Here is an 8,068-nt window from a genome sequence, read left to right on the forward strand (position 1 = left end):
TTATACCAGATACTTCTGTCATTACCAGCAACGAGTTGCTCAGCAGACAGGATTATGAGTAAAGTAAAGATTGTAAAAAATAGACTAAGAAGCAACATGGGAGATGTATGGCTCTCCGACATGCTTGTCCTTTCTTATGAAAAAGACATTTTAGAATGCATTCCCAACAGCGATATTCGACAAATTTACTTTGTCAAGTGAGCAAAGAAAAAATTATTACTCTATAAAGGACATCAAGGGTAGGTTAATGTCACCACCACGACCAGTAATAATTTAATCCAACAAAATCATTCCTGTAAAAAAAAAAAGTATGAGCGGCCTTAAAAAGAAGTGAAATCACAAAAATGAGCGCCAAGTTCTGGTGAACAACTGTTACAAACACTCAAGGAATCACTTTCAAATTTGAAACTTGGCTGTTGTCTGTATGGTTAGCACTAGCTCACAATTATGTCAAACTACTTTATAATTTTCAACAGACAACATAGGCAAGTTTCAAATCTAAATTTGAAGTGGACCAGTGAGTGTTTGTAACTGTTGTCCACCAGAACTTGGCGCCTATTTTTGTGATTTCAATTCTTTTTAAGGCCATTCGTACTTGGCTCTTTTACAGGAATGTTTTTTGTTGGATATCACTTCTTTTTGTAGGCTAATTTCGAGGATAACATTTTCTTTTGGTATCAAACTCAATAACTTGTAACTTGCGTCTTACTTTTCATGTACAAGGGAATTATATTAATATTTTGCAAAGAAAAAATAATACTACTAATTGTAAAAAAAGAATACCTGTGCCATACACCAGGGGTGCCCACAAGGGGAGGGCTATGACGCAAACTGCGTCATTGAAATATTTGAGGGGTAAAAATCTATATAAATATGTTTGAGGGGGAGTAAAAATTTATCGAAAATTTTTTTTCATAGAAGAACACCTATGGATAGACAATTGCGGAAGAGGGGGTGCGTCATGGACATAAGGTGGGGGCACCACCGCCATACACAGTGTGTAGAAGTTTTTATACCCTTCAATATCCTTATAGAACATATTTAGTATTGTACACTACCAAGACTACTAATAAAAGTAATGCAATTTTTATAATTACTACTGCCCCTACTACTACTACAAGCATTCTATAATACTACTACAGGAAATAAAAACAATAACAAAAATAACAATTACTAGTACTATAAAAACTACTGCTACACTGGGCAATTGTTTTAGAGGACTTGAGTTTTGAGGAGGGAAGAGATTATTAGTTTTTGGGGGGAGTGCGCCATCAGCTTTGGGGGGATGGGCACCCCTGAGTACAATTATGAAGTTTCAATCATATTCTGTTTTTCTACTCCCATGGTTGTTATTTTTGCATCATGCTTTCATATTAGAGCTTGAGACAAACTCTAAAACTGTTGCAATCTCCACGTTTTTTGTGCCAACTTAAGTTTCTCGAGAAAATATTTTCTTGAAATATACTCCGTAAGATTTTCACGGGATATCAGCAGTTATAACAATTTATTTTCAACTTATTATTGTCGTACATATTAATATCGTTAAAAATATAGAGCTCTGTATAGGCGACATTCATGCTTTTGTTCTTAAATACAGAAAGCATTATACAATGAGTCTTTAGTGTTATATTTATTTCTAGTGGGTATAAATTGCCCAGCTCATATAAACTTTGTAAAGTACACATCATGTAATGGATTTCTTTTGTTGTTGTAAGTCAGAGTTATACCCTGTAAGGTAAAGAAAATGCGGATGATTAATTAAAGTAAATTGTTATCTCGCAGTCCATTCTATTCTATCCTAGGGGTCACCATTGCTCAGTGATAAAACTATTGCCTCCTTTGCGCGGGGTCCGTGGTTTGATCCACTCAGGGGTGTAGCCAGCAGGTTTGTGTAGGAGGGGCCATCGTTTTTTAGGGGGGCCAGCTACAATGTACAGAGTAAAAAAAAGTGTTGCTCTTAATGTTTTGGGGGCCTGAAAGAAAGGAATTTTTTTTTCTGGAAAACTAAAAACACTATTTTAGCTTCTTCTTCTTCTTCTTCTTAATATTATTATTATTATAGTTATTATTATTATTATTATCCATAAATTATATTCGAGATAGCTTTTATCATGCTTAATCAAGAACTACTGCCCGGGACCAAACGCTATACTTTTGTGCATAACTATAAAGGTAACCAAGAAAGTTACTGCCCGGGACCAAACGCTATACTTTTGTGCATAACTATAAAGGTAACCAAGAAAGTTCTGTCCCTTTTCGGGGAGGTCTGTGTTCAATTGGACCTCACACCGTGAGTTGAATGTGAGTGGAGATAAGGCGAACGTCAGTTGTTGGTGTGGGTATATCCAACATACTACCTGGTTGTGGCAATTCAGGTACACCGTGAACTTGCGTAAAGACAGAGGGAACATGGGACATCCACAGAGCGTCATAAGAGCATGCATGCTGAACGAGTTCAAATGGAGGTCAAACGCCGCTGTAGCGGGACAGAAGATATGCCAGGCCTTTGGTGAGGGTGTCGTGACGACGCGGACATTGCAGCGATAGTTTAACAAGTTTAAGGACGAAACACCCGAAAACACCACGTGCCAGAAGACCAACACATGTACAGAGAGGAACTGGGGCTACAATTCAGTATGTGGTGAAACCATTCGGCAGCATATCCATCAGCTTGTGAAGCACTACAAGTTGGGTCGATGGGTCTCACATATTTTGACTCCGGGACAGAAGGCAACGCGGCAGTAGCCTGTCTTTATTTACTATTTTGGAGCCATATCTGGACAGGCCGTTGACATGTGATAAAAAATGTGTCTTATACGAAGCTATACGGCGCCGTCATCATTGGTTAACATCCCATGAACCGATTTCAAAACAGCCGAAACCAGCACTGTACCAGAATAAGGTCTTTCTGTGTGTTTGGTGCATCGTGCATCGGGAACTGCTACCAGCTGGTCAGAGTATCAATCTAACTGTGTAGTGTCAGCAGTTGAGCTGTGCTCAAGAAAAACTCAAAACTCTGGAGTCATCACTACTGAATTGCAAATGTGTCCTCGTTTACAGGACAACGCTAAGTCCCACGTGGCTAGGATGACTCAGGACACCATTTTCCGCCTTGGATGGGAAACAATATTGCAACCACTATATTCTCCGGGTATTGCACCGTCCGATTATCACCTGTTCCATTCTTTGGACAATCACCTTAGAGGACACCAGTTCAAATCCCTAGTAAACGCCCAAAATGCACCTGATACTTTCTTCGTTTCACGGCCCACCAAGTTCTACCGTGATGGATTCCATGGTCTTCCAGAATGTTTTCAGAAGGTCGTCAATACTGATGGGGACTATTTTTGATCTTCCAGGTTAGGTGACATATCGATTCGAAGGTGGTGGGTAAAAAAGCAACAAAACTTTTCTTGGTTACCTTTATATTTAAATTTAAGACCTTGTATACAGAACCTATCTACATAAGATTGATTTTCTTTGAAATTTCACATAATTTCTTTACAGTTTCCTGACAAAAATATTTATTTATTATTCGTGACTAAGAAAAACATAATTATTTTATTACACTGAGTAGAAATAAAGGGGAGAGCGAATGAAATTCAAATTGAATAAAATCATTGTTTCTCATCAAATTTTCCATCCTCTATGTCTTCTAAAACACTTGTTAAAGCATATAAAAATAGTACCTTTGTTTTATGGCTGTATTTGTAGTACCTTGTTAAAATGTTTGTCTTCAAACTGTCAAATGTAAATCGCAGTAAATTGTGTAATCTGCTGTCACAAAAAAGTATCCTATTTTTCGATCTGTATAAGGAAGAAACACTATACTATTTTTCGATGGGTATGGAAAAAGCAATATTTCTCCATACTATTTTACCATAAATTATTAATTGTCAATAAACTTTGTTACTTTTAAATGAACGAAGCGAGATAATTTTACTGTGATGTTTTAAAAGCTGGTCATTTGGGGGGGGCAGGAAACCATTTGGGGGGCCTGGCACCAATTGGCCCCCCATGGCTACACCCCTGGATCCACTGCTAAGTAAGTTCGTGGTGTACAACATCATGTCCGTGGGTTTTATCGGGTACTCCCCTTACCTTCCACACTCTCATTCCAACTATTCTTCCATCGTTATTTACTTGCCTTAATCATTCGTTTTCCTTAGGATAATGGACATAAACATGGAACGTTAAACTGCAAGATTTCTATTTTATTCTATTATATTCTAAAATATGTTCTATTTTATTCTTGACTGGAAAAGATACTGATCTTCGAGAAAGAGAAGAAGAAGGAGTTTACACATGAACATATATTTAATACTATTGTGATAATTTTAACAGATTTAGCTCGGGGAAACTATGAATAAACGCGAAACGAAATGGAATTTTAAAGTTTTACGTTCATGATTATCATCGTGTAGACTAAAGGAAACGATAATGATGAGAATGAATGAAATGGTGAAATGAACAAAGTGAGCAAAAACAAGAGAACCCCGAGAAAGTCCACACATATGGTGTTTGTCCACCACAAATCCCATTTGGCGCAAATAGAAAACCAGGAACCCCATCCACCAGAAGTGAACGCTTTACCACTGAGCCACTACTATTTCAATAAGCAAGAGATAAACATATATTTGCGAAAATACTGGTAACCCCAATTGAACCCAATCTGAGAAATGCCCCGGGAGAAAATTTTTGGCCTGGCGAATTTTCTCCCCGGCCGCCCCTGTTATAACCAGTGTTTGTCTACATTTCTAAGAGAAAACCGTTAGTTAGTTAAATTTCAGTTGAGTTGATTTTCAGTTTAACGTCCGTTTCAGCAGCAAGGCTATATGAAGCGTGGACCTACTGATTAACATGAAATCCGAACCACATGAGCTTCCGCCGGGAATCGATCCATGTGCGTCTTCATGTATGTTTCAATAGAAGTAAAGCGAAAAGTAGGTACCGGTACCACTAAGCTTCGTTCCATGTGGACAAGTGTTTTTATTGAAAGATGCAATACACTGTCTTCCCAGAAAGAATCTTTATTCGTCTTTCTACATATACATTTTTAAAGTCAATTTTGTACAGTGGGCCTACAAATAATTTACAGTGCACTTTTTCTGTGTAAGTACTGTATTTATGTTGAATATAATATAGTACTTTGAGTTGATTATAAAACATTAAAATTGACCTTTTTGGCTACAGCAATTAAAAGTGAAGAAAATAATTTTATCTAATGCACGTACAGTATCTTAATAAAATGGATAAATGCCCATCAAGAATATGCTGATATTAACTACGAAATTGGATTACATCTAGTTGAGCAACACTGCCAGTACTTCACGACAAGAAGCAATCAACAATAAAGTTTATTCTGAAAGTAATCTAACAACGCGGCTTCCCTTCTTCCTAGGAAACAACCCTACCACGCAGAAAGAAAGAACAAAAACGCACGCATCTACAAAAGCAGGAAGAAAGAGCGCGCGTATGGTTTTCTTTCTTTTTCACTCCCCGTGAACTGCAAGAGCATTTGCAGAAGCAACCTAATTACCAATTGTCTCACACAAGCTGGCAGTTTGTGATTCTCAATTCATTTCGATCACGGCAAACATTCAGTGAGAAGTAGAAATGATTCATTAGAAGAATCGATTCATTTTTGAAAAGAATCATAATTCATTTGATTCACTTCATGGTTCGTTCATCATCTACACAAAACTACTTGTTACAATTCATTCTGTTAGCGATAGAGATATAAATACATAATTTTACAATATAAGAGGAATTTTGTATTTTACAGCATATATTCCGATTAAGTTAATATATTTGAGATAAAATTGTATGATCAATGGAAATTTATGATAAATACCTTTTACAGGAAATGCGGGAGGAAAGGAAGGTAAGAAAATATGTGAAGGTGATGGTGAGAAAATATGTTTTTCCGCAATAATAATTGCCAATAGTTGGCAATTTTATTATTTAGGGATTAATATTATGTTCTGTTTTAGTAAGTTCATTCGAGGCTATGACCTGTTTGCATTCGGAGGAAATCCATATCTGGAATGACAAATATAGATCAAATCACGTGCAGTTTTACAATACACCGTCAAATTAAGTTTTTAATTTGACGGTGTATTGTAAAACTGCACGTGATATTTTCGTATCAGTCGATAAATAAAAGTCGCTTTGTTACTCCCTTTGTAAGTTCGTACATACTCAATAAATAATCCCTAAAAGTATGAGCGTCCTTCTCCTTCGGGAACTGATGCAGCTTCATGTATACTATATCCTTAAAAACTACTGAAGCTCTTGTGCTAAATGATTCCGTAAGATATTCTGCAGACTTATTCCCTTTAATCTTGCCCAGTAATAGTATACAGTTGATAATATGGGTACAGACTGATTGACCTAGCGGGTATAATTATCGTCTCGATCAATATTGTACAAGAATTACGGGTTAACTTTTCTTTTTTAAATGCCCGCTCCAGCTAGTATACTCACTCAGGAAGGGGAAATTATGTTATTAATTTTATAAAAGTGAAACTTCCCTAACTCCTAAGCTAATTAGTTCCTACCCCTACCCTATACTCTACCCTATCCTGCCCTAGTTTGCTATTCCTTCAAAAGCCGTCCTACTTATCGATGCGCGCTGATGCGTGTATTGTGGTTCATCCCCAATACACTATCCAACCTGTGATTGGTAGTCACAAAAGCAGCACTGTTATCTAAGGTCGTCAGGTCAGGAGAACACTATGGAGGCCCGGGAGGAGGTGCGTCCGTAGGAAACAGAAGATTCAGTGACGCAGGATATGCAGACAGACGAGAAGCAAATGTGTATAGGTTAAAACTTTTGTCATGGTTTTACAGTAGTGATTTGATATTCATAATTTAAAATACATGTTTCGTACTTTTTGCAGATACCTTCAAGGTGGTGGGAATTAAGATGTTACAGTCTCCTTTCATATGCATTCTTTGGCATTTATTCCGAAGTTGAGCGTCCGATACTTTTCGAGCAAAATCTTCATAAAAGCTATTAAAATTCATAATTTTTCCATTTCTACGTTCTTAACTGTCTTTACGATTCCTTTCGTTACATCGTGAGGTAGGGGAGAGGCTAGGTTTGGTTTGCATATACAACAGAGGTGCCCTTGTACGTGCGAAAAAATTTACTATTTAATTTACACAGTATTGCCGAGGGAGCGTTAGAGACTGAAAGTGGGTTACAACCCCGCAGGGCACGTAGTTCTCAGTCCTCATTAAACACTTAATTAATACAGTTTTTATTTTACACTTATCTTAGTATCTCGGTTTGTACTGAAAACAATAACTTTCTCCGTGTTTCTTCGCTGTCACCTCCTTTGCACACTTGCCACAATTTGTTCTTAGGTTCATTAATTCATGCTTTTCACATAATTTTAGAAGATTTTGCTCGTTATGAACGTATTGCTTCACGGAATTTAACAGTCAGTTCACATCGTGAGCATTGTTTCGGTATACATTTGCCGTGTATAATATGTGCTCGTTTGTTTGGCACATTGCAACTATTCTGTTACCTTGCGCCAAGTAGCTCCCTCCGCTAGGCGAATAGTTCCATGTTTGTAACCTCTTATATGTAAGAAATAAAGATATTTTTCGAGATCCTCATATATTATCAAATTCACAAACGATCAAATTATCCATATTTTCCCTGTAAATTTTAAAAATTTTGCTGCAAACGGACGCACAACTTTGGAACGTAACCCAGTCCTTTAAACTGTAGCATACCATTTGTAATAGTTTGACACTTGTAAACATAAAACACTGATCTACTGCATTGTGCAAAAATGCTCCGCCAATGAAAATTAAGGCATTAATGCTGTATCGCCGGACAACACGAAAATCGAAAAAGAAGGAATATTAAGTAGTTTCCCCCAAAATACTAGGTTGTGACCCTGGCACACTTCGTAGTAATTACTGGCCGAAATGCAGTGTGGACGTATGACATAAAAACGTGCCTAAAACATGAACCAATGTGTGCTAGTTGGGCACTGAGAAAGCACGAACCGAGTTAGAGCAGAAGCGCAGTATGTGACCCAAGCGGAAT

At 37.3% G+C, this 8,068-nt stretch overlaps 1 protein-coding gene across 2 annotated transcripts in view; it reads left to right on the plus strand.

The window, feature by feature from the left end:
* The first annotated feature begins 5,380 nt into the window (after positions 1 to 5,380).
* Positions 5,381 to 8,068, plus strand: part of LOC145666724 (uncharacterized) — a 36,180-nt gene continuing 33,492 nt past the window's right edge. The window contains exon 1 of one of the 2 annotated variants that reach the window (XM_081734247.1): positions 5,381 to 5,884. The gene's annotated coding sequence lies outside the window, so the exon portion shown is untranslated. Of the gene's footprint in view, positions 5,885 to 6,272; positions 6,826 to 8,068 lie in introns of those variants that run through there. The other variant, XM_081734248.1, reaches the window with a different exon arrangement.

The sequence above is a fragment of the Thermobia domestica genome, chromosome 12 (genome assembly GCF_964235325.1).
Source record: "Thermobia domestica chromosome 12, izTheDome1.hap1.1, whole genome shotgun sequence".
Taxonomy (NCBI): Eukaryota; Metazoa; Arthropoda; class Insecta; order Zygentoma; family Lepismatidae; genus Thermobia; species Thermobia domestica.